Below are 27,059 nucleotides of genomic sequence, written 5' to 3'. Positions count from 1 at the left end.
GCTCTCCCTGCCTCAAGCCCCTCACACTCTCACACTGAAATACTCACACATGTCGCCCCTCCTTCCCAGCCTTGCACGTGGAGAGGATCAGATCCCTGCACAGCCCTGCCCAGAAAAGGCAGCAGACGGAGAAGCCCAGCGCAGAGCGGGCTGGGGCTGGGGGTGGGGGTGGGGGGCGGTGGCTACAGAGGCCGAAGCGGAGGGGGGAGGAGAGAGAGAGGGAGAGCCGGCCAGAGAGCTCACGAGAGCCAGCCTGCCCAGCCGGCAAGTAAGTGCGCAGAGCGCATGCGCCAGGATAGCACTGCGGAGGGCGAGGGGAGGGAGGGGAGCGGAGCGTGCTCGGGCAGCGACAGCTGCATCTGCATCCCGGGTCCCCTCCCCGTCGCCGCCTCCTCCTCCTCCTCCTCCTCCGCGTCCCAGTCCATCTCCGGCCAGGCACCGTGAGCCCCAGATCGGGCGGCAGCCGCAGCCTCTCCTGCACCAGTCTGCGCTAAGAGGTCACGTTGCGGCACCCGGGTCTCCACAGAGGTAAAGGGGAGGGGGCAGGGGACACCGGCCCGGGTTATCGCAGCTCCCTCCCTGGGACTGGCCGGGGGTGGGGTTGGGAAGATCAGACCTTCGGCACCTCCTCCTCTTCCTCTAGTCAAAGCCTGGGGAGGAAGGAATTAGGTTGAGGGTCCCTGATCCGTGTGTGCAGTGTCCCCCCACCCACCCCGGTCAAACGGACAATGCAGTCTTTATAGAAACTTGGGGTTCCATGTCCTCCTTGTAGCCGGGCCTTTTCGGTAAGGGGAGAAGATTGGCTCGTCGCTAGACTCCCTTTCCCCTTTTAAGGATGGACACACTCTGCTTTCTGTTTTCCCCTCTTTCCAGAGAGGATGGATGGGAGGATGGGAGCCCTTCCTTACAAGGGGCTGAGGTATTCTTCCTCAGGCCACCCCCGTGGGGCAAATCCTTGGGGAAGCAAGGTGAGATGAGGAGAGGCATGTTTCTTAGTGGCATGTATCCACCCAGATTCCTGGCCCCAGTTTCAGAGTGGCCCTTTCCTCGGTGGTCTTCATATTTTGTACTCCTTCTCCCTACCTCTCACTCAGCACTCCAGGATGGAGGACCCAGAAGGGCTTTCCTTGGAAATCAGGACTAACTGTGAGTCAGGAGTGGACCCCAGTTTTGACTGGTACCACCCTGGTATTTGAGCAGGAGGGGGAAAGAAATGTGTGCTGCACTCAGGGCTCTCCTGACTGACCATCCAGGGCCTAGGAGGTGGGGTATGGCTGCAGGATGAAAAGAGCAGCCCTAGTGCCCCTAGGGAATGCTAGGGCACTAAGCATCCTGATTTTGGTGGGGGGGGAAGATTTGAGATCCAGTCTGGGCCTGAGAGTGCTCCCACTCTCAGGGAAGGCTGAGAATCTAGTCTCTTGGGGAACAAAAAGGCCTAGCAGAGGCACTCCCATAAGGGTTGCTGCAGTTAGTTGTGAGGGGAGGAGGGCAGGGCAGAGTGCTGCTGGGCAGCACACCTCTGGAGAGCCCCTGGGTGCTGCCATCAGTCACTTGGCCCATTCCTCTGCTGTCTTTTGCTGCAGTGCAATGAAGTGCTGTGGTTGGGCATCTGGCCAACTTGCTGCTGACCCTGGCCAAAGGACCGTGACCACAGATACCCAGGCAGTTTCCTTGGAGGTGACTAGGTCTTTAAAAGCTCACTGTATTTTGCTGGAAAACTGGGCTCGAGTGGATGGGCAATAGATGGTGTGGAGCCTAGGTGTGAGGGAATGGGTTGGGGGGAGAGGAAGAGAGGTTCAGTAGCCCCTGGTGCAGATGCATTGCATCGTTTGTAGGTTTCTGGGTTCATCCTCTCTTCTTCTGTTGCCCCACCCTGGCCTCCTCTTGCACCATTTAGTGTGATGTCTAATTGTTTTTTCCTTGGTTTTATGTGGAGTGCAAAGAGCAGTGGGCTAGGGAGCAGGAGACCTGGGTGCTGGGACCAGCTCTTCCACTAACTGGCTTTGTGACCTTGGGCAAGTCACTTGCTGTTCTGGGCATCGATTTCTCCCTGTAAAAGGACTAGATGGTTTCTGGGGGATCTTATAGCCCTAAGATTCCACAAGTGTATGTTTGTTTTGTCTGCACTACTAGATTGTAAGCTCTTGAAGGAGAGAAGGCAGGCTTGGGATCTGATTGTTCTTTGTCTTCCCCACTGTGCCTGCACACAGTAGGCTTTCAATGCCTACTTGTTGATGGATTGGGAGCCTGAGAGCTGGGCTTTCCTGCTCAGCTGTGAAGGGTTTCAAATGGCTTCAGAGCAGTAGGGGAGTTGGGCCTCATTGCTTCTCTGCACTGGGCCAAACTGGCCAGATTTCCAAACAACATTTATATGCCATGGGTCAGCTTTTTTTCCCTTCCTTTTTATTGTGCTTACGATGAGGAGCTGTCACAAGATGGAAAGTATCCCCTAGGCCAGAAGGCAACAGTAATACAGGGGCTTAGGGAACATGGAGCTGCATAGGCAAGTGTAGGCTGGCAGGATGGATTTTGGTCTCCTTCTTGCCCCCATGGCTGGCGGTTATTTCCCATCCCCTGCCAGGGACCCACACTCACGCTGGACGGAGGATACCTGAGTTGTCTTTATTGACTTATGGTGCAGCTAGAAAGGAGAAGGAAGAAGGGAAGCCATTCACCCTGCCTACTCAAGGTGTGTGTTTGGGGGGCAGTGCAGATGAGGCAGAGCTGGATTTATGGGCATAATCTCCATCCTCCAGGCTGTGGGTATCATGGTGCTGAGCTTCTGACAGTCAAGGGGAAAGATGAATGTGTGCCCTTTAATGCCCTGTGATCAGTAGTTCTGTCAAGAGGTGGTACATCAAGGGGGGGCGAGATAGAAGGGGGCCAGATTAGGGGAAGGGGGTATACAGAATGTATGCCATCTTGGGGTGAGGGGAGGGATGAGATGGGGAGAAATTTGGAACTCAAAATCTTGTGGAAGTGAATGTTGAAAACTAAAAATAGATTTAAAAAATTTTTAAATAAATAAAATACAAAAAAAGAAGAGGTGGTACATCAACTGATTAGCTATTGAGCAAGTCATTTCCCCTTGCCATATCTTAGTTTCCCCATCTGTAAAATGGGAGGGGGAGTAGATAAGACAATCTATGAGATGTCCCCTCAGGCTCTGTTTATAAATGCATTTCGTGCTGGACCCTGGAGTCTCCCTGACTCCTCAGTTCTGTGGCCTTTCCCATCTTGGGAGCTTTTGGAGCCAAGCCATGTTCCCCATGATACCCCCTCCTTACCGGGGGATCCTGGATAGGCGGATTTAGTCTCATAGATCCTAAATTGAGTCAGACAGAATTCTCCAAGTCATACAGATTCCCTCATCCTCACCCCACCTCCCCTTGGCTTAAAACACCCTGAGAATTGTGTCAACTCTTGGCTTCCCTCTGACTCTGCGGCCCTGGACTGAATTGTCGTTTGCTGTAATTACTTAAGGATTTGCCCCTAAGAAACCAATCAGTCTGTCTATACCACAAGATCATAGTATTATCTAGCTCGAGATGGAAGGGGCTTTAGCGATGCCGTCTGGTGCATCAACCTCATTTTACAGATGCAGAAACTGAGCCCCAGAGAGGGGAAGTGACATGTCCTTGGTCACCCAGGTAGTAATTGAGTACAGATCTTCAGGTCTTTTCTGCTGTATCGTAGGAAGTTCTCAGCAAGAAACCCCAGACCAGATGTATAGGGATGAGCTCATAATAGCCCATTGAACATGGCTTACTTGACAGGACCATAGGATTTAGAGCTGGAAAGGACCTCAGAGATCAGGTCTGAGCCCCTCAATTTCCAGAGGAAGAAACCAAAGATCAGAAAGGTGAGACTTAGCCGAGGTTAAGGTAGTTAGTGGCAGAGCTTGGATGGAACCTGTGTCCTCTGCCTCTGTATATTGTGGGTCTCCTCCTTTGGCCCAAGTATTGGATGCCTGATGTTCTGTAGCATTTGAAAGCGATATTATACTCAAATAATTCCAGAGAAAAAGCCTCTCTGTGTCCCTCTGAGGTCTTTCTAAGCCCTTTAGATGGCTCTGTCTCCGGGGGTAGTAAGTGCCCCCTCACTTGGAGGCAGAGGCCACTTGCTGGGCATGAGAGGAAGCAAAATCTGGAGGCCCGTTATTATATATTATATATTATTATTGTTATTATTATTATTATTATTATTATTATTATTATTATTATATGGAGGGGAAAGCAACTGAAAGGGTTCCTGAGGGCAGTGATTGCTGAGAGAAGCCATCTTAATAAACATCGCTGAAGAGGAAACGTTCTTTCTTGGAATGAGTAAAGAGCTCCAACCCTCTAGGCCCTGGGCAACAACATTCTCCCTTGGGTTTGAGGAGTAGCTGTGCTCGTTTGTGGCAGTTTCATCGTTGAAGGAATGTTGAATTTCTGTGGTAATTTATTGGGAAATTCCAAAACTATGAGTTCGATGACAGGCGTTAGTAGCAATTCTGAAATGAATTTGTATCATTTGTCCCTTTTACATATGCATTTCTGGTTAACAACTTTCCTCATACAAAAGGCAAGCTCTCTGTGCCCAGGGCATAAAATGGAGGCTTAGTAGAGGGAGTCTGAATTGGTGCTTTCATGAGGTTTGGTGCTGAAGCCTGGCTTCTGCATGTCCGTGTCCTGGAAAGAACACTGGCATTGGAGGCCGAAGACCTGGCTTCGAGTTCAAGCTTTGTCACTTAACGAGGTGTGTGACCCTGGGTAGCCCTCAGTTTCCTCCTTTTGAAAAGGACTAGATGAGATGATCACTAAGGCCCCTTCCGGCTTGAATGTGCTACATTATGAATGTTTTTTATTGGGGATGGAACACGATAAAGAGAAATACACTTGTCTTTGGATGGAGAACTCACAACTCTGTGTGTGTGTGTGTGTGTACCTTGTTTAACATTTTAAGAAATTCTTTTGGGGGTGGAGGGGAGTCAAATCATGCAGTCTCCAAGTCTGCAGATTATGCTAGCTTCTTCTGGGTGGGAACATGCCCATGGAAATAAGCCATGAGAATAAAGGAGCCCATATGAGTGGGCAGAAAGGCAGCAGATGAGCTGCAGTGTGGGCAGGGGTGGCAAGCTAATGCATTTAAGGAAGAGCTAGCCAAGCTGTGCTTACAGAACCGCGAGCTCTGAGCTAATTATGATATGAGAAAGGGATCTGGCCATCACTGTGGACTGTTCCCTACACCCTAGCCCCCTGGCTTCTGTAGCCACACAGCTCTGAGCCTCACTAAAGACAGAATGAGAAAAAGGATAAGGCCCAGGAAACAACATGGCTGACTAGTTCTGGGCCAGATGATCCCGGTGACCATATTTTTTAACCAGAATTAGGACATGTGATCTGAGAAGGGAAATTACTTTAGAGTCCAGATCGACCTCATTTTGAATCCTGCTCTCATACTAACTTTTGGACTTTGGGCATGTCACCTTAACCTCTTTGTCTCCTGGGGATAACAATTCTCAGATTCTTTATCTCCCCAGAGTTGGGGAGAAAATTCTTTGGCAGTTTAAAGTACTATGGGAAAGGGAGTTGTGATAGTCTTCTCCGGCATGGCCCCAAGGAGGAGTGGTACCTGGAAAGGTTCAGACAAGGCCAGTGAAAAGGATCGGGTGGGGTCAATTCTCAGCCTTGTCCTGGCATCTTAAGCAAGTTCCGAGTCAGAGGATCTGAATTTGAATCTCAGCTTCCCTACTTTCCAGCTGAGAGACTTTGAACCCCAACTGACCCCCTCCCCCCCGGGTCTCAGTTTCCTCCTCTTCAAAAGGAGAAAGTTGGACTCGATGTTCTATAAGGTCCTTTCCAGCTCAGAACTATGTTCTTCTTGCATGGAGCACAGCCTATCTAAGACAGACTGAGGAGGATCAGGTATGTAGATGTGAATGGGGAGCCAGGAACAGATGTGAGAAATCAGGGGTGCTGCTGGTCTAGCTCAGGGAAGGGGAGCCACGGGCAAGGAGTGGCTCATGAGAAGCCACCAGGGTCTGCTCAAGTATTCTAGTCATGGCCAGAAGTGAGTGTGAAGTCTCTAGGCTAGATGTGTGTCCAGGAGCCAGAACAGTGGCTCAGCCACAGTAGTCAGGAAAAGAATTCATATTTGCATAGCATTCTAAGGTTTTTAAAACACTCCTAACAACTCAAATATATTCTCCATTTTACAGGCAGAGAAAAGAGGCTGGGAGTGGGGGTGGAGAGTGGTCTCAGATCAGGCTTGAGTTCAAAGAAACTTACTCTTGAACAAGGTCTGAGCCTGAACAAAGCTTCAAAGTCCTCGGAAGCCAGGTGTGGGATGCTGACCTCGCTCTCTTGATATCTCTGAATGAGCTTCCCCTGTAGAGAGCTCCTGGCCACCGTGGGTGTTCCCTGCATAGCAAATAGCTCTATCTGAGCTGCAACAGAAAGTATGACTATTGTGACCATATTTTCTGAACCAAAATTTGGAACACATGGTCTGGCAAAGAAAATTCCTTTTGCAGAGCTTCATTAAAAGCACATTCTCTATTCTTGAAATAGAATTTCTTGTCCCAGAAAATCCAAGGTGTATGGTCACCCTAGATATGATTGACACTTGCAAATTCACGGGGGGTGGGGGTGGAAGAGAAACTCGGACTTATTCTTGAAATCCTTCGTCTGTAATTCCTCAAATACAAGACCTAAGAAAAATTCCATGAAACTCGCCCTAGGTAGATTTAGGATAAATAAAAAGTCATCTTACTTTATAGAGCAGGCAGTAAAATTTTGTGTTGATAAGTGGTCCAGACGCGAAGTAGAACAGGCTTAGAAAGGTTCATTGCTTGGCGTCCAGCTCTCCAGTGATCTTGTGAGGATGAGCCTTCTTCCTGCACCTCATTTGACTGGTCCTTAGATGACATATAGCTTGTCTCCAGAACTGGACTCGAATCCTTTCTAGCTTGCTAGGACCTTTCAGAGCTGACACTTTTCTGGTATAACCTTGAAGAACCCAGGGTCAGATTGATGCCATGATGAGATATTAGAAGAGGGTGGTAATGGAGGAGATCGAGCCATCCTGAGACAGGGGAGCTCAGGATGTTTGAGGTTGATGCCATGGAAGGCATCTGTGCCCTCTCACAAAATGTCCCTTGGTGCCCTGTCACAAGATATTAGGTGGGATGAAGCATGGGTCTGAGCTAGTGTAGCATTGCTTATATTTTTTATAATGAATTTTTCTTTGGTGAAGAAATTAAAATACAATTAAAGTTAAAGTTAGTTGAAAACCGTCCACGGTTGTTCTTTGATTCAGATGACTCCTAGCAGATTTTGCTATAAATGGAATTTCTTGCAGCTTATAGGCACATGAAATGGTGGTTTCAAGCATCCATACCTCATTATCTCTAGCCAAAAAGAACATCCACCAAGCACCCTAAACAAGGTCCTTGCTACCAAAAAGATAGGAAATGAAGCACCTAGAGGGGAAGGGAGTGATTGCTAAGGGCAAGCTTGGGTTTCTCAAGAACAAGTCATGCCACATCAGCCCCATCTCTTTCTTTGAACAGGATTCCAGCATGGCTGGAGTATGCCTGGATGTCAGCACTGATTTAATTAGCTAAGTCTTCTGGTCATCACGTGTGGGGGATGTTGTAGAGGGGATTCCTCTTTGAGTACAGGCTTCGGAGGTCCTTCCAGCTCAGTTTGTGCTGATGGTGGAGAAGCGGGGGAGCCAAATAGACCAAGAGCTCCACTGTCTGGAGCACTGATTGGGAAATGCAAAGTCTTGAACCTGACTCCAGACCCTGGAACCCTCTGAGCTCCTTCTCCATATCTACCTGTAGCATGGCAGCTTTACTCTGATTAGCACCTTACAACTGCATGCCACCTGAGAGGAAAGACCTGGGAGTCCTCCCAACCCCCAAAACAGAGGCCCTTTTCAGCAATGTTGTTCCTGAAGTGAACAGTAGGGATTGTTACTGACACATAGAGACATAGGGCGGTCCACTGGATGCTAGGAAAGGGGATGGGGATGGAGACAGGTATTGGCTTAGCAACCTGCAGACCTGCTTTTGTTGTTCCACTGGTTGGGTATATCTCTGGCCGCATCACTTCCCCTCCTTATCCTGAGAAAGAGAGACCTGGTGATCCATCTCTAAGGCTCCTTCTAGTGCTAGTATTCCATCCTTTATATCCCTTCCAAGTGCTAGCATTCCCTATTACCTCCTGAGCCTGGCCTACATCACTGTCAGAGAATCAGGCTCATTCTTTTTCCTCATTGAGACCCTGCATACATCATCCCTCTTCCCCCAAGATGTGGTGTATTTGCTTCTGATTTACATTTGAATAACAAGATATGGAAGACATCCTCAGTAAGACACTGGGGTGTCGGTTTTGTGACCCAGCTTTCTCCAAAGCACAACGTCCGTCCTTTGGCAGTTAATCCTGTCGCTTTCCAGCTTTGGGCTAGCTGGGGACGAATGACAGGCTCATGTGAGAACTTAGCAGTTAGCAAATGTGTGGAAAAGTGTGACATCTTAGCTCTGGAAAAGGGAGAGGGGGAGTTGGCAGATGTCGAAACAAAAAGCCTTTCGTGTTCATGGTTTCTAAACTAAGAAGTTGGTGATGAGTCCAGAATGGCAGATTACTGGAGGCCTGTGCCTACGCTCAGCACACACGTCCTCAAGCCTGTGAATGTTGTACATGGATTTGTGTCCCTAGCACTTAACACAGGCTGCTTGGTTGGAATAGCAGCATTGACTCCCCCAAATTGAGCTATTAGTTATTTACTGTCAGGGAGAGCTGGAAGTCCAGGAAGACGCCTCAGGCCTGATTTTAGCCATTCTTTTGGACTTCCTTCCCTGTTTCATTTTTGGCCAGGATCCTCTAACAAGCTGCTCATCACTTCCTCTTTCTGACCTTTGCTGTCCTGGGGGAGGGGACCCCCAAGGCAAGCAGTCCTCAGTTTTAGTCTCCTAGGAGAGCTAGAAGGGACCCTGGGGAACACCATATTAGAGCTGGAAGGGACCTTCAAGGTCTAAAAGTGCCTAAAATTGTCCAGGATTCTCAGCCTTGTGAGATTTCCATCCCTTCCTGACCCCAGAGCTCGGAAAAGGTCATAGTGTTGTTTCTGGGGTGCTAATGAGGAGTCTGTTACACTATTTTCGGGGGGGGAGGGAGAGGATTCTCTTCTGATCTACAAAGATAGCTTGAGCTCCATGGACAGACCAAGAAAGGGAGGAGGGACCTTTGGATCTGATCCTCTCTTTATGAGCATGGGAAGGAATGGTAAAAAATGTGGTGCCAAGTGAGAGGGAGTGAAAGCCCTGTGGCTCTCCATTGCCAAAAAGAATGTTTAGACTCCACCTTCAGAAAGGACTCTCCCATATGGATCCAAGCTACCTTCTGCTGGGCTCTAACGCCAGGGGTGGGAAACCTGAGGCCTCAAGACCACATGTGGTCCTCTAGGTCCTCAAGTACAGCCCTTTGACTGAATCCAAACTTCACAGAACAAATGCCCTTCATAAAAGGATTTGTTGGTTAGTTTATGTCAGTATCTCCAATAGGAGAGACATCAAATACCAGCATGCTGCCCACAACACTCCTGAGTGCAGCTGGAACCAGATTAAAATGTCATTAAGAAATATTTAGTAAAATAAAGAAAAAGACAGTAAAACGTAGATAATGTTAATATGTGGTTTTCTAAGTCACCATGCAGCCGGCAGGGACCCTTCTGTACTGTTTAGTAGCTGGTTTCAATTTGAGTTGGACACCACTGGAGTTGGCCTATAGCCTTTTCTCTGTCCCCCCTTCACTAGCCACTCAGTGTATAGCCTGCCTTGTATTGGTAATACCTTTCCAAAAAGTTTCATTAAAAGCTTAATATTGAATATCACTACAACCAGCTATATCTGCATATTCTTTAGGTTTCGATTATTTTTAGGGCACAAAGTATTGTCAGTTTTTCAGTCATTCCTTAGGCCCTTATCAGGATCCTTTGTTCATTCTCATTTTTTCTCTTGAGTGAGCCATTCTCCTGATTCTTCTTTCATCTTTTTGGATTTCATAAACATCTTTCCTGATTTTTGTTGGCTTCCTCGTACCTTTTGGTCTTAATCACAGTTTATTTAGCGATTCCTCGGCTGTGTAATGTTTAGGTTGGTTTTTTTGGTTTTGTTTTTTTGCTTAAGTGACTTGCCCAGGGTCACACAGCTAGTAAATATAAAGTGTCTGAGGTCGCATTTGAACTCAGGTCCTCCTGACTCCAAGGCTGGAGTTCTATCCACTGTACCACATAGCTGCCCCCAGTGTTTAGGTTGTTTCTGGGGTTTTGGTAATCTTTGCAAAGGTGGCTCTTGGTGGGTTTTGAGAATGTTTTCAGAGTCTATTCCCTACAATGGAATGATTGGCTCAGAGGCCAATTCTTTTTGTCACCTCTACATGGCCAGCCATATTCTTCTCCAAGTTTGCAGTGCTGGTGTGCTTACTGGTCCTTCTCCCATCTCTAAGCTGTTGCACAGGCTCTTCCCCCAGGCGTGACATGTACGTCCTCCTCAATTCTGTCCCTTAGAATGCTGGCTCTCTTCAAGGACTAGCCTCTCCTTCCTTCCCCTGCCTCCCAGGTGGTAGTGCTCACTCTCTCCCTCCTTCAATTCCTTTGTGCTCTGTGGTTACTTATCTGTACTAGAATATAAGCTTCCTGGGGACAAGAGCTATTTTCTGTTTTGGCTTTCTAGCCTTCAACAGCAGTCTCTGTTGAAGGTGCTTTTCAAGCCCAAGCACTTGGTGAGTACTGCCGCCATAGGTAAGCTGGCCAGCACTGTCCATCAGCTTACACGGACGGATGATGCATATACAGCCTCAGCACGTGGGCTTCTGCTGCCACTGATCGTGTTTTCATGCTCGAGGCAGTAGGTATAGTGGAAAGAGCACTGGCCTTGGGAGTTAATGCAATGAAAAGCACAATGGCTCTGGACTCAGAGGACCTGGCTTTAAATCCCACTTCTGGGCTCTCTTACTTGGGTGACCTTGAGCAAATCAGTTAACTTCCCTGGGCCTCTGTTTCCTCATATGTAAAATGAGGGGGTCAGTTTCTAAGGTTTTATCCCCATCCCCTTTGTAGCCTGTCACAAAGAGCAGTTCAAAATCAGTAGTATTCTTGAACACTTAGCATGAAAATCTCCTGAGATCAAATCAGCCTCCAGAAGATTATCTGGAAATGTATATCTGTCCCATCTGTGTGGCGGCAGAACCACCCCTGCTAAGCCGGTGGCATGCTTGACAGCGAGGATAATTTGAGTTCTCAGCTTTCAAAACAAAAGGCAGAGAGCATAGTGTGAAAGTGATGTGGTGAGCTCTTGATACACTCTGGGTCTAGAACACTTGGAGAGTATGCCAGCCTGGCATGGCCCTGGAATACCAGCATCTAAGAAACCTTCAAACTCCTAGCAAGAGGCAGGGAGAGCCTAGGAAGTAGCTGTAGCCAAGCTGGACCATTCTAGAGCTTGACTTCTCTGTTCCCCTCACTCCCAGAAAAGTCCCTGCTGGTCAGTGGTGGTAGCATAGGAAGCCCTGGCAGCCTCAGTCACGCCATCTATTAACTGTGAAGTCTTGGGCAAGTCACTTAGCCTCTCGGGACCTCATCATAGAACCATAGGATCATAAATGTAGACCTGGAAGGGATCTCAGAAACCACCTAGGCACGCCCTCATCTTATAGATGAAGAAACAGCCCCAGAGAGGTGGCAGCTTGCTCCAGGGCATGCAGGTAATGATTGTCAGCCGCAGGATTCGAACCTCCAAAGGCATCTAGTCTGGCCCTTCTCTGAATAGCAATCTCCCCTACAGCACCCTGGCAGCCTCTGCTTGAAGCCTTCCTATAATGAGAAACTTGGTCCCTCCCAAGATTTGTGCAGGGGCTGGGCTCAGTGGTGATTGCTTAGGTCCATTCTAGCTCTGACATTCTGCAGTGCTTCTCAGCTCCTTCTGTTTGCCTCCCCACCTCCTGTCTTTTAGAATGTATTTTGGAAAGATGAGCTGATCTAGGATGAAATCCAGCTTAGTGAGTGGCAGGAACCGTTTTGTTTCTCCTCAGAAGAGGGATCATATGCTTGTGGTATCCAAAGCTGAAAGGGCCCTTCGAAATCATCTATTTCAACTCCTTCATTTTACAGAGGAGGAAACTGAGGCCCAGAAAAGGGGAACCGCTTATCTAAGATCACTTAGTATATAGCAAGGGCAGGCTTTAATCTCCTGTCTCCTGATTCTTCCCACTACACTAGCTCAGTCATAGTGCAGGGGCCCTACTTTTGGTAAGGTCAGGCCATTTGGTCCTTCTACAAAGCCCCCAGAGCATGTATGACTGCAATGGCAGCCTCATTTCTATCATGGCCTTGGGCACTGCTAGTATCAGTTGGCCTCACATCAAGTCAAAGTCAGAATGCTCCAAGGGACTGCCTTGCCACCCTGCACATAGACTTGACTTTGGTGAAAGGAAGGCAGAACATTGCTTGGGGAATGGTTCAACAAATTGTGGTCCATGATTATAAGAGAATATCGTTATACTGTAAGAAATGATGAATGTGGGCAATTCAGCAAAATATGGGAAGACTTGTAAAAAGCAGTACAGAAAGAAGCAGGAAAGCAGCACACACACATCCACCACCACAGTGTTCATGAGAAGAATGACAAACTGCAACAGAAGGCTGTTTAACGCTAATGCCGAACTTTGTCCCTGAAGAGAGATGAGGAAATGAACCTCTCTCCTTTAGTTGGAGAGGTGAGGAACTATGGGTATAGAATGCTGAATATCTTGTTCAATGTAGTCCATGTGGCAGTTGGCTTTCCTTAACTGTTGTCACTTTCTTCCAAGGAAAGCTTCACTCAGTGGGGCAGGGGGAGGGAGTGGGATATTTGGAAATGACTGATATAAAAGCGGCATCCATACAGATTTGGGGGATTTTTAAAGGAAGGCAAACTCCGGAAGATTTGAGGAATGAGGTAGGTTGTTGCTAACCAGGCAGCTGTTCCAGATGCAGAGTGATAAACAGAAGGGCAGTCTGGAGTTCAATTCAGTGAGTCATAGGAGATGGAGGAAAATGAAACCCAACAGATAATTTGGACCTAAGGAATTACAAAGGGTGAGAGAATAGTGATCAGCCTAGCTGAGTGTAGAATGGCTCATCACCATTGCGTTGGGCATTCAATGAGGAATTCTTAGAATCATAGATTTGGAGCTGGAGGGCAACTTAAAGGTCTTCTAGTCCAACTCCCTCATTTTAAGAATGAGGAAACAGGCCTGGAGAGGTAAAGTGATTGCCCAGGGTCACCTTTGTAAGTGGCAAAGCTGGGATTTGAAGCCAGGGCCTCTGACTCCATATGTAGAATGCTTTCTAGTATTATTGATCAAAGTTTTTTAAAATTCCAAATGACATTTTAAGGCAGAATGATTGGAAGGTCAGCAGTAAACATTTTTTCTCAATTAAGCGCTTTAAATTCTGATGGTTAGGAAAGGGACCATGAAAATTGGCCCTGGAACAACTCAGGAAAATCTTAAGGGTTGATTGCGCCTTCCATTGGGTCACTGGTGTGCAAAGGTTCAGCGTTTGCCTGATCGCCCGCCTGCCTCGCACCCTTAGGAACCTGCCTCCTTTTCCTTCCTCTTTCCTCCCTCCCCCCACTCCTGGCTGGCCCACGGGAACCGTCGTCCTGAGTTCGACAGCGACTCCTCTGGACTCTTTGCCCGAGCCATCTCCTGAGCCTGGAGCCAGCAGTGTGATGAAGCACCTGCCTTATTTCTGCCAGGATAAAGTGGTGAGGGGCTTTAGATGGGCCTCCAAGCTGCTTGACATCCCCACAGCTAACTTTCCCAAGGAAGTAGTAGATGATCTTCCATGTGATTTATCTACTGGAATTTACTATGGTTGGGCCTCTGTTGGAAATGGAGATGTCCATAAGATGGTTTTAAGCATAGGATGGAATGCTATACTAAAATACAATACTAAAAAATCTGTGGAAACTCATATTATACATACCTTCAAAGAGGGCTTCTATGGGGAAATCCTCAGTATCGTCATCACTGGCTACATCAGACCAGAGAAGAACTTTAGTTCAATTGATGCCCTTATTTCAGCAATTCAACATGGTATTGAAGAAGCTAAGAGACAACTGGATTTACCAGAACATTTGAAACTCAAAGAAGATAATTTCTTCCATATGCCAGAAAGCAAAAATAATGAATGGCCACTGAAAATCTTTAGAGTTTTTCATAGTTCTAACAGTTACTGAGCTGGCTTTTTCAAGTTTTCTTATGTAGCAAAAGAAAAAAAGTGATATTCCTTAACTTTCAAGAAACAGCATTACAACATTGGGTGGTGGGGGGCGGGGTTGGCATGTAGGAAGAGGTGAGGGTGAGAAGAAGAAGGACTTTAAAATAGCCCCTCATTCCCTGATCACATTTTGCCCCTAGGAAATCATATCTTAGGTTCTGGACATCCACAACACAGCAATCAGCAGTCCTGCCCTGACCAAATGGGGGTGTCCTTTCATTTGGCCGTGAAACAAAGAAAAATATAAAATGGTGCCCAGTCCTGTGTGGCCTCCTTCCACTTCCGCAGGGCCAGTGTCAGGGTGGCAGTAAAGGGAGCAAAGGATGTGAGGGATCACATGGTTTCTCGACTACATCAATAGCAACTGTTGGCATTCTAAAGGAGAAATTCTTGTTTAGTGACCAGCAAGTGGACGTACCGCTGAGGGAAATGAATCATAGCCATCTTGATGTTCTTGCTCTGAATGAAACTAGAAGACAAAGGGAAGTTGCAACTAACTGAGCTCACAGAGATCTTCTGGGAAGGACAAACAGAGGATTGTTTGACTTTAGCATGGGTCCAATGGCAACAAAAGGAACATTTCATGGGGCCACTTGATTATCTGGTATTGCAGTGTTCACAATGACCATTTGCAAGAAGATAACCATGAAAAGAATTGTGGCTTATATGTCAACATCTATTTCAAAGGATGAGGAATTATAGGGATCCTATGTATCTCTAAATGGGACCCTCCAAAATTAAATAGGGAAGAAGGGCAAAAAATATATTGAAAAACATGGCTCAATGGATAAGAAATGAAAGCTATCAAAGGCTTATAAGACTATACAAAAGCCCCCCTCTGCTATAACACACACGCTTTCTCTCAACAAAGAATTGAGAGGCACTGGACATGGTGAGCACATAACGTCGTATCACTCAGAGGACTTGGGTTCATATCCCGCCTTTGTCATTTACTATCTATGTGACCTCAGGAAAGTCACTTAACTTTTCCTGGACCTCATTTTCCTCATCTATAAAATGAGGGGTTGGACTAGATGGCTTTTGAGGTCTCTTCTAGCTTTGAAATCTATGATTTTCCCTTTCACTCAAATTCCTAGAAAAAGCTCTAGACACTCATTTCTTCTACTCCTCTATCCCTTGTGGTCTAGCTTCAGACCCCACCACTCAATGGCAGTGGTTCTAATCATAGTTCATAAGGATCCCCTAAAGATACTATTTCCGGTTTATTCTTCTTGACCTCTCTGGGTTTAGACGGTGTTGAGCACTTTATCTGCCCCAGGTTTGGAGGGTACTGTGCTGGTTCTGATTCGACCTGTGTAACTGCTCCTTCAGTTGGTCATCATCCATGTCCCCCACACTAACTGTGTAGGTACCTTCCCCAAGGCCGAATCCTGGCCTGGACCCTTTCTTTTTCTCTGTACCTTTCCTTTTGACATCAGCTCACATGGATTCAATTATCTCTATACAGATGACTTGCACATTTACTTATCTAGCCTTGGTCTGTCTCCTAAGTTCTAGTCACACATCACCAACTGCCTATTTTGAGCTGCATATCCCATAGTCATCTCAATTTCAACCTGTCTGAAACAGAACTCATTATTTTTCCCCCCAAAACCTATTCCTCTTTTGGACTTCCCATTTTTTTGTCAAGGGTATCCCCATCCTTCCATACAACTGCCTCTAAATCAAATACAGACTTGTCTATTTGGGATTTAAAACCCCTCACAGCCTGACTCCAACCTAATCTTTCTAGGTACTTTCAAGGTACTGAAAGGGAGGGAGAGTAGTGCCCAAGTTAGCAAACACTTGACTTCATTGCTAATCAGTCAATTGACAAGCATTTATCAAATGTCTATACTGTGTACAAGGCAATAGGAATCCAAAGCCAAAAAAAATGAATCTCTTCCCTTGGGGAATTTACAACATGTACCTCTATAAGGATCTACAAAGTAAAGCTGAGTTAAAAAGACTTATTATACATGTCCTCCATGGTACAGCCAAATGGGCCTTCTTGCTGTTCCATGTCTTACCTCCATGCCTTTGCACGGGCTGTCCTCCATGCCTAGAATGCACTGTCTCTTCACTTCTGCCTCTTAGAATCCCTGACTTCCTTCAAAGTTCATCTCAAGTACCAACGTCTATTTGAGGTCTTTCCTGATCTCCTCAGCTGTTAGTCTCCCTTGCCAAATTAACTTAGGCTTACTTTGTAGATCCTTATATGGGTACACATTGTAAATTCCCCAAGGGAAGAGACTCCTTTTTTTGGCTTTGAATCCCTAGTGCCTGGCACATGGTATAGACATTTGATAAATGCTTGTCGATTGATTGATTAGCAATGAAGTCAAGTGTTTGCTAACTTGGGTACTCCTCCCTCACCCCCTTCAGTACCTTGTCTTAATAGGTCTTGAAGCTTAATATAAAAAAAAAAAACTAAGATCTTGGCAACTCATCCCATCACTTCCTGGCAAATAGAGGGAGAAGAAATGGAAGCAGTGTCAGATTTGGGCTCAAAAATTCTTGGGCTCAAAGATCCCTGCAGACAGTGACTGCAGCCATGAAATTAAAAGACACTTGCTCCTTAGAAGGAAAGCTATGGCAAATCTGGACAGCAGACTAAAGAGCAGAGACATCATCTTGCTGACAAAGGTTCGTATAGTCAAAGCTATGGATTTTCCAGTAGCAGTGTGCGGCTGTGAGAGTTGGACTATAAGGAAAGCTGAGCACCACAGAATTGATGCTGTCGAATTGTAGTGCTGGAGAGGATTTTTAAGAGTCTTTTGAACAGAAAGGAAACCAAATCAGTTAATGCTTAAAGAAATTAATTCAGGCTATTCACTGGAAGGTCAAATACTGAAGCTGAAGCTTAAATACTTTGGCTGCATAATGAGAAGGAGGAGTTATTGGAAAAGACCCTGATGTCAGGAAAGTTTGAAGTCATAAGGAAAAGGGGACGGCAGAGGATGAGATGGATAGATAGTGTCACGGAAAGAATGGATGTGAACTTGGACAGTCTTCAAGAGATGGTGGAGGATAGAAGGGCCTAGTGTACAGGGAGAGTCAGACATGACTGAACAACTGAACAGCAAACAACAAAATTTGAACTATTTTCATTATATACCATCCCTTTTTCTGATTAACATTCTTCGAGTTTTGTATTTGTTTTTTTTGTTTGTTTTAATGACTTCCACACCAATAATGAGTTGTTAACAGTCTATTAAAATAGCACTTTATTTTTGGTGATATTTGTGCTTGCCATGTTCTGTATCTGATGGTTATTTTCTTGAAAAAAGTATTCATGGTGTCTGCAGGCATAGGCTTTTTGTATGGTCTAGACTGCTGTCCAGAGAGTCATTGGTCTCCTTCATTATTTATTCCTGATCCATGTTTTCTGCTGTATTTTTCCCCATCCTCATCTATTCTAACCTTTGCATTGAAGTCAACGAGTATGGGAGTATAGGTCGATGTAATTGGAGAGTATTCCTGAGTTCTCTGTAGAATGGCTCTACTCCTTCATCCCCTGTAAGAGATGTTCTGCAAGCCTCAGTTATTTTCATGAGGGTCTTTTTGCAAATACTTCTCATGAGGACTGCAAGATAAGATGGCCAGTCCCCCATGAAATGATGTTTCTTGTTGCCTTTAGGCACATGATAAAACCGACTCTGCCAACTCTTTGATTTGCCTGTCCAAGGAAAGCTATCCTAAAGTTATCCTTCCATTTAATGGAAACTTCTTTCTTTCTCTCCTTTTTTTTAGGCAATTGGGGTTAAGTGACTTGCCCAGGGTCACATAGCTAGTAAGTATCAAGTGTTTGGTCTGAAGCTGGATTGGAACTCAGGTCCTCCTAACTCCAAGACTGGAGTTCTATCCACTGTGCCACCTAGCTGCCACCGCAACTTCTTTCTTTCTTCTCGTTTCGTTTATAGTGAGAATGTTAAACTTTATCTAATCCAGAACATCGCCTGTTAGACAAGCATTTCACATTTAGCTTGAGTTAATGGTGTTTATAGATGGCTGAACAACTGATTCTTAGCACCCTCTGCTCACTTGTCTATCACCCTGCCACCATCACTGAAGAGAACTGAAGGGACACACAGAACTGAAGGCCATTTTTATTTTTATTTGCTTTATGGCTTTCCATGCCCAAAAATTTATCACCAGGGATACAGTCTAGTGGTGATAAGCCTCATTATGCTTAGCTTGGCTGGTCCTTGTAAAACAGACTCAATTTGTTTCTGGGACAATATTTGAAGCCTTTCTAGCATGGGAGAACCTACCAGAGCTTATGCTTTTCTGACATGGCCTTCTAGAGCACTGGGTCACCTCCATACCACGATGAAGCATCAGAATGTGACTTTGTAGAAGATTGGGCCTGATAGATTACCACCACCACCCCCCAGCCAAAAGGAAAGTAATTTCCCAGGTGTTTCTCAGTGATATGAAAACCTCTTAACATTTTATTTACCTCAGGGACCCTGCATCCTAGTTTCCTGCATATAACTTTCAGCTTATTGGCAGATACTGCAGATAGAGAGCAAATGCAGGCCTCCAAATCACTGTATATGTACTGTGTTACGTGTTCCTGTCCCAAAGCCAGTAGCCCTGCAAAGAATTGTTGCTTCTATACTTTTTCAGCTCTGTCTTCCCATGCACCATCATGGTCCTTTCCTTGCTTTTATTCATTCAAACCTTTACCGAGTGCCAACTATGGGCAAGACCCTTTGCTAGGTAGTGGGGGCAGGGGAAGAAACTCAGAAATCAATAAGACCCTTCCTTCATCTGGCTTTAAAAGCAACATGGTGTAATGGAAAGAATAGTGGAAGGAACCTTAGATCATAGAATGTCAAAGCTGGGAAGCACCATAGAGCACTGAATGTCAGAAGACCTCGGTTCTAGTGCCGCTACTGCCATTTACCAACTGTATGGCCTTGAGCAAGTATCTTAACCTCTGAGCCTCAGTTTCCTCATCTATAAAATGGGCAATAGTGCTTCCAAAGGGGAGTATACTGAAGTAAGTACTTTTTGTAAACTATAAAATGGTTTAAAGTGTGAGCTGTCCTAGTAGGGGAGATGTCTGTGTGATAACTGAAATACAAAATTGAGTATAAATATATGATGGGGGACAAGATACGGTGAGGGTTCAGGCTTTGGAGAGAGTACATTCAAGCTTGAGCTAGAACCATTGGTCAGAAGGTTTTATAGAGGAGGACATAGCACCTGCTGGGCCTCCAAGAATCGGTATGAGTCAGAGGTGGGGGGGGGGGGGGAGGGAAGGGAACAAATACATGGAGGAGGGAAAACACAGGGTATGTCCAGTGCTGGAAAGTGATTCAATAGACTGGGATATAGTACACATGTAAGGAAGATGAGGAAGCTAAGTGAGAGAAAATAGAGTGGTGCCAGGTTGTGGAGATCCTTGAATGCCAGAATGAAGCAGGGGGGAACCACTGTAGGGTGTCAGATAGGAGAGTGACAGGGTCAGCTCCGTGTTTTATGTTCTTTTCCTTTCATTAGCCACATGTCTTCTCTGTCTGTAATGGACTTTGAATTCTAGGGCAAGATTTCTTCATCACCTCCTTTCCTTACTGTGTTTCTGACTCGTGTAGCACTGTTTAGACAGAATTTTTCTAGCCGAGAGTTTCCCAACCTTTGCTTTGGTCATCTTTTAGCCTTTCTGTGCCTCAGTCTCCCAGTGAATTTCCTCTGATAGCTAGATCCCTGATGTGTTGTAGCCTTCGAGTCCATGGTTCCACCCCAGTCTCCTCATTGCTGTCTGTTACATCAAATTACAGTATAGCCTATAGGAGTCTCCTCTCTTCCCATCAGCCCCCTTTCTCTGTAGATTTATAGCTGCAGAGAACTTTAGAGTCCATCTTGTCCAGTCCCCTCTTTTTGTCTACAACTGTCCAGGTTGCCCAAAAGAACTACTGCCTAGGTTTCCCCATCCTTAAAAAGCCCCCATTTGATCCTGCCACCACCAAGCTATTGTATTTTATCCATTCTCCTTTTTAGAGCCAAGCTTCTTGAAAAAATAAGTCTACATTCATTGCCTCCACTTTCTTTCTCACTCACTTTTCAACTCCTGGCAATTTAGCTTCTGACTTCATCACCCAGTTAATTAATGTGACTCTCTCCAAAGTTACTAAGCTCTTAATTGCAAGCTCCAATCGCTTTTTCTCAGTCCTCATTCTTTTTTATTTCTTTCCAGCGTTTGACTCTGTTGACCACCCTCTCCTCTGGATAATCTCTCCTCTCTGGGTTTCTGTGATACTTCCCTCCTTGTACCCATCTGGCCATTCCTTCTTAGCCTCCTTTGCTGGATCCATCATCCATGTCTCACCCTCTAGCAATGATTATGCCCCAGGACGGGCCCAAACCCACTACTCTTCTTTTCTCTCTTCATACCCTTTCTCAGTTTTAATCTCTGTGCATGTGACTCCCAAATCTACATATCCAGCTCTAGGCTTCCTCCTGAGCTCCAATCCTTCATCACCTACTGCCTATTAGACCTCTTGAATTGATAGCGTGAAGGCTTCTCAAACTCACCACGTCCCACTGTATTCCTCCCCAAACTTACTTTTCTTCCTGATGTTCCTATTTCTGTCAAGGGCACCATCGTCTTTGTGTTCACCCAGCTTCGCAGCCTTGGGATCATCTGAGACTCTTCCTACTCTCACACCCATCGTTTCCAACTTGTGGCCAGTTTTTATAGCTTCGGTCTCTATGGTGTGTCTCACTCCATTCCCTTCTCTCTCCCTGGATGGCCTCTTTATTCTCCCTGCTTCAAGCTTCTCCTCTCTCCAGCCCATCCTTCTTGCAGCTGCCTTAGTGATCACATCACTCCCTGCTCTTCAAAAGCTACAGTTGTTCCCTGTTATCTCCAGGATAAAATGCATACTCCTCCATTTGGTATTTAAAGCCCTTCCTGATCTGGCTCCAGCCTACCTTTCCGGGCTTCTTTCACATTCCTCCCCTTCACACACTCTGCATTCCAGCCCAGCTGGCCTCCTTGCTGTCCCTCCCACATGACATTCCATCTTCCGTCTCCTCTTCGTCTCCTGGAATCCTGAGCTCCTTGCAAAGCTCAGTCCCAGTGCCACCTCCTACTTGGAACCTTTGCTGAGCCTCCCCCTGGCTGCTGATGCTCCCAGAACTTCTCTTATATCTACGTTTTTTATTTACTTATGGGGGGTATCTATTGTTTCCTGCAATAGAATGTAACCTCACTGAAGGGTTTTGTCTTTGTAGCCTACATCCTAGTTAGAGTGCACGACACTTGGCAAGTGTTCATTGACTGGTTGATTGATGTAGAAGCCCAAATACTGCTCTAAGCTAGCAGGGATGAAATTAAGGAGAATCATGAGAAGGTAGTGATTTCTCTGCTCTGCTTGCCTCACTGCATGGTTCAGCACCTATGATGGGACTGTCATGTCAAGGTGCTCAGTAACCATTTGGTGGTGATGGCATTATGATCCTCTCTGACTCCTCACCTCTAATTTTGGGAGGGGTTTTGGTGTAAATTTTCAACAGTCTAATTTCTTAGTCACAAAGGGTATAGCATTAACTATAATCCTTTGGACCCCGAGGGAGTGTAGGGAACCTTCTTCCTCTGAAACGTGAGAGGACAGAGAGGAATGCTTTAATCACTATGGAGTGTAAAAACCTGTTCATTTCAATTCAGTAAACATTTATGAGGCTCTTATTGTGTGGTTTCATTATGTTAACTTTTTTGTGTTTCTAATAACTGAGAACTCTTGGGGAGGGGATAAAGAGTTGGTGATCACCATCTTCCTGTGCCCTTTTTGAAGGGCTGTCATGTTGCAGAGGAAATTGGCTTGTTCTAGTTGGCCCCAGAGGACAAGACCAAGAGGACAGGACCAAGGAATGAGTGTCAGTGTCAGATTTAAGCTCCTAACAATTATTAGAGATGTCCCAAACTGGAATGGGTTGCTTTGGACAATAGTGCAAAATAATAGAGGTCTTCAAGCAGAGATTAAGCGACTGCTTTTTGGGTATATTGTAGAGGGGAGTCAGGTATGGGTTGGGCTAGATGCCCTGGGAGGTTCCTTCCAACTCTAAGACACTAAGATTTTAGTACAGTGTGTTGGAGGCAGCTAGGTGGCACTGCAGTGGATAGAGCACTGGGCTTGAAATCAGGAAGACTCATCTTCCTTACTTCAAATCCGGCCTCAGACACTTACCAGCTGTGTGACCCTGGGCAAGTCACTTAACCCTGTTTGCCTCAGTTTCCTCATCTATAAAATGAGCCAGAGAAGAAAATAGCAAACCACTCCATTATCTTTTCCAAGAAAACCCCAAATGGGGTCATGGAGAGTTGGACACAACTGAAATGACTCAACAACAACACAGTGTGTTGGGGTAGAAAGCCACTGTACTTAAACGTCAGAAGACTTGGGTTCCAGCCCAGCTCTGCCAGTTAACCGGATGTGTGACCTTGGACAAATCATTTCAGCTCTTGGAATGTTATTTACCCCAAAAGGATGCTAATTTTTTCACTCCTTTCAGCATGGTGAGGAGCACAGAATAACAGAATTTGCTTTGGAGTGGGCCTCAGTGACCATCTAGACCAGTCTATAACCTAAGAATCCCCAGTACAGCATATCCAATGAGTGAAAGTCTGTTACATCCCAAGGCACCCCATACCACTTTTCAATAGCTCCAGTTGTTAGAAAAGTTTTCCTGATATTGAGCCAAAATTTGCCTCTTTGTTCCTTCAGCTGCCTGTGCCTAATTCTGTCCTCCAAGACCAAATCGAACCCAATCCCTCTTCTACACTAGAGCCCTTCAAGCACCACCTAAATCTGATCTTTGCTGGGTTCGACATCATTAATTTCTTCGACCCATCCCCACATGGCATGGATTCAAGTCCCTGTACCATTCTGGTTGTTGTCCTTTGAATGCCTTCTGGTCTAGGCAGCTAGGTGGTGCCATAGTGCACAAAGTGCTGGGCTTGGCGTCAGGAAGATCTGAGTTCAAAGGTGGCCTCAGATACTTCCTAGCAGTGTGACCCTGGGCAAGTCACATAACCCTTGTTTGCCTCAGTTTCCTCAACTGTAAAATGGAAATAATAACATCTACCTCACAGGGTTGTTGTGAAGATCAAATGAGATAATGTTTATAAAGTGCTTAGTGTAGTGCTTGGCACATAGTAAGTGCTATGTTTTTTATTATTATTATTGTTATTATTATTATTATTATTATTAATGTCCTTCTTACGCTTTGGTGCCTAGACCTTAAGCTAGTATTTCAGATGTCTGATCAGAGCAGAGAAGAGTGGGACCATCACCTCATTACTCTTGGAATCTCTTAATGCAGCCCAAGAATGCATTCACTTTGGGGGGGGGGTGCTGCCATGTCATTGTGGACTTATATTGAGCTTGCAGTCCACTAAAACTCCCAGCTCTTTTCCAGAAAGACTGCTTTCTAGTCATGCCTCCCTATGCTGTACTTAAGAAATAGAGGAGAATCAGGGCACAGTAGAAAACACACTAATTGGCATCAAAGGACCTGGGTTTAAAGCCCACTCTGGCACTTACTACCTGTGTTATTTTGGCCCCCATATTATTTCTCTGGGCCTCAGTTTCCTTATCTCTAAACCGAAAGGGTTGAATTTGACAGCCTTTGACTCCCTTCTAGCTTAGATCTATGATCTAGGAGAAATTTATTTTTTTCAACTTAAGTGTAGGACTCTACATTTATCCTGATGAAATTTTTCTACAAATGAATGAATACGTCTGGAAGCACTATGAAGTTTCTTGATGTAACTATAAAATTAATAGAAAAATAGCTTTTTTTCCCTTTCTACAGAGCCAACTCATTTAAAGAAGGGTGGAGAAAAGGTGAGGACCAGGTTCAGGAGGGCTTTGAATCAGCACAATATAGTGGTGAATGTACTAAAATGGTACTAGTCAGCAGACTGGGCTTGAGTGAGGCTCTGTCACTCACTAACAATGTGTAGACAAGTCAGTTTCCCCATCTGTAAAATGATGATAGTAAAAGTTGCACTAACTTACCCCCGAGGGCTGTTGTGAGGAGAAAATAAAATCATGGATGTCAAACTTGGCCAATTCCTGGAATACTTGTGAGGCATCTACTCTGTATAAGAGCTTTCGATATCATTTAAGTGAGTCCTGCCAGCCCTGGATCACTTGTGGATAGATGTGATCTTTCTAGAAAGAAACAGCATTTCCTGTTTTTTATCTGGAAATCTGTGAGACAGATAAAAAGTAATAACTTGCACTTCTGTGGCAGTGTGAGGCTTACAAAACATTTCCCTCATAACAGCACTGTAGGTTATAGAGATTTTGAGTATGAATGCAGTCACATGACAGATGGCTCATAGCGGTTAAGTGGCTTGTCCTAAGGTCACAGCCAGCCAGTCAGTGGCGGAGGCAGCAGCTGAAAGCGATGGTGGCAGACTGGTTAGCTGTACCTCAGGACCCCATTCAGAGCCCCAAACTCTCCTCTGATAGTGGAATCTTTGCTGATTTCACCACTGGACGGATGGGAATTCGTAGGGTGGGCTTTAGCCCAATGAATTTCATTCAAACCTGTATTAAGAACCCTTCATGCGCCAGTTGCAAAGGGGAAGATACAAGGACAGCTGGATTTGGAGTCAGAGAACTAGGATTTGAATCTGGACTCTGCTGCTTGCTCTGTGTTTATGTCCTTTATTAAGTCACGTCAGCTTCTCTGGGCCTCTATTTCCTCATCTGTAAAATGGGGCTAATTCAATATTAAACATCTAGCACATGGAGAAGATGCAGAGTGTAGAGGTCCTTACCCTTGTAGAGATTCCAGTCAGAGGGATAAGCCTTGCACTTTTTACCTCAGAGTTGTGTTGTGAAGAAAACAGTGTTTCAGAAGTTTCAAAATTTCCCAAGTCCCACGAAGTCTTTCTCCTTCCCTACTTTGGCTTTAAATACTCTGAGAATTATGTCAATTCTTGGTCCCCTTTGGTGATGCTGCCCCAGGCTGAAACCAGTTCCAAGACGGAGAATCCAGATTGATTGCACATCACTCTCCTTCACACACTCCAGCTCCGGCCTTCACGGCTTTGTACAGGTTGAAATGTGCACATCTTTGCCTCCTGGAATCCCTTGCTCCCTTGAGAGCACACCGCTCAGTTGCCACTTTGTACAAGAGGCCTCTTCTAATTTCCCTCAGTGGTTAGTAGTTCTCCCCTAACCCCCACCCCATTACCTTGTAAGCTTGGAGAAGTCACTTCACTTCTTTGAGCCTCAGGTTCCTTATCTGTAAAATAAGGGGTCATGTGGCTAAGCAGCCTCTGAGGTCTCTTGCAGCTTTAAATCTGTGATCTTATTTTGTATTTATTCATCTGTGTATACATTGTTTCCCTCCAGGATAATGTAAGTTCCTTGACGACAGGGACTATGCCACTATTTATTTTGTATCACAGGGCCTGGTACACAGTAAGCACTTAATAAAGGCTTGCTGAGTTTAATTTGGTGACAAGTGCCCCATATTATTAAGAAGCATTATCATGCTCAAGACAGTTGCAGAAACAGGCTAAGGATTCTTTCAAATCCCTTTTGATAGGCCATTCTGCTTTTGGATACCTCTGCTTACTATTTGGGAGGTAATGGGTTCCCTGTCACTGAGGGCCTTCAAGTAGAAGCAGAGAGTATTCATGTATGTTCAGTCACAGGTTAGATGGCCCCTAAGGTCCTTGCCCAACCTGAGATTCTGTGGTTGACTGTGTCAATGACAACCCTCTCAACCCCTCCCTCCCATTTCACTTTTGCATTGAGGTTCGGGTGTTTCAGGACTAAGGGGATTCAGGAGAAGCTGAGCTGATCCCAGGCCAAGTGCAAACTCAGGCTAAATCAGGGTAGTAAGGGTTGATCAGAAGACCCACCTTCTAGTCTGGGCTCTGCTCCTCACCAGCTCTGTGACTTTAGACAAGTCTTTCCCCCTTTCCGTGGCTTGGTTTCTTCCTCAGTAAAGTGAGGGGTTTGGATTGTCTCTTTTAGCTCTAAGGTTCTAGATTGTATGTTTTAAGGTCATTTCCAGCTCTAGCATTTTATAGTTCTACCTAAAAAGTTGACAGATCACTGTATTTCTGTGGTGGCCTCAGATAAAAGAGTTGAAGAGACCCCTATCCCCAATGTGAGGCTGGAAGGATAAACAGGGGCCTTTTGGGGAGGCCTTATGCTAGGAGAGGGGGCAAGTGGCTCAATGGATGTTGTTGTTCACTAAGCTCACTGTGGGAAAGATGGAAGGCTTGAGAAAAGAGTTGGCTTCTCTTCTCCTGGTACAGACCTTCTGTGCTCTGTGTGTGTTGGAGGTGGGGGGAGGGGGTTGAGGGAGGGAGTTGAGAGTGGTAAAGGCCCTGGCCTGATGCCCACCTTCATCTGTTGCCATGGCAGCCTCTTAGCCTTGTGGGTTCAGAATACTCCCAGGCCTCGCTTAGATTCTCCATTCCAGAGGTGTCCCCTTCCCCCATGCCCACATCCTCTCCTAGACCATTCCTACTGGAGTGGGATCTGAAGGGATCTGTCCCTTCATTTTCCTAGTGAGGAAGCTGCTCTCTGCAAGGGTAAGGGACTTTCACACCCCTGGTGAGTGGCAGATATGGACTAACCAGGGACTTGAATCTCAGAGGAGAAGATCTATTCTTTTGGACTTTGGGTTGCTTCCTTGGCTTTGAGCCTAGAAGCCTAGTTTGAAGCTGAGGGCTTAGGGTGAATTCTCACTTAATGGGTATT

At 45.8% G+C, this 27,059-nt stretch overlaps 1 protein-coding gene and 1 pseudogene across 5 annotated transcripts in view; both read left to right on the top strand.

Moving 5' to 3' along the window:
• The first annotated feature begins 439 nt into the window (after positions 1-439).
• The window catches only part of LOC114026183 (wiskott-Aldrich syndrome protein family member 3-like), a 73,954-nt gene continuing 47,334 nt past the window's right edge, over positions 440-27,059 (top strand). For all 5 annotated transcript variants that reach the window (XM_027839830.1, XM_027839840.1, XM_027839817.1 and 2 more), the window contains exon 1: positions 440-528. The gene's annotated coding sequence lies outside the window, so the exon portion shown is untranslated. The remainder of the gene's footprint in view (positions 529-27,059) is intronic.
• LOC114026211 lies at positions 13,763-14,234 on the top strand (annotated as a pseudogene).

The sequence above is a fragment of the Vombatus ursinus genome, unplaced genomic scaffold, assembly GCF_900497805.2.
Source record: "Vombatus ursinus unplaced genomic scaffold, bare-nosed wombat genome assembly UNPS02004691.1, whole genome shotgun sequence".
NCBI lineage: Eukaryota > Metazoa > Chordata > Mammalia > Diprotodontia > Vombatidae > Vombatus > Vombatus ursinus.
This window is presented reverse-complemented; position numbering and strand designations above follow the sequence as displayed.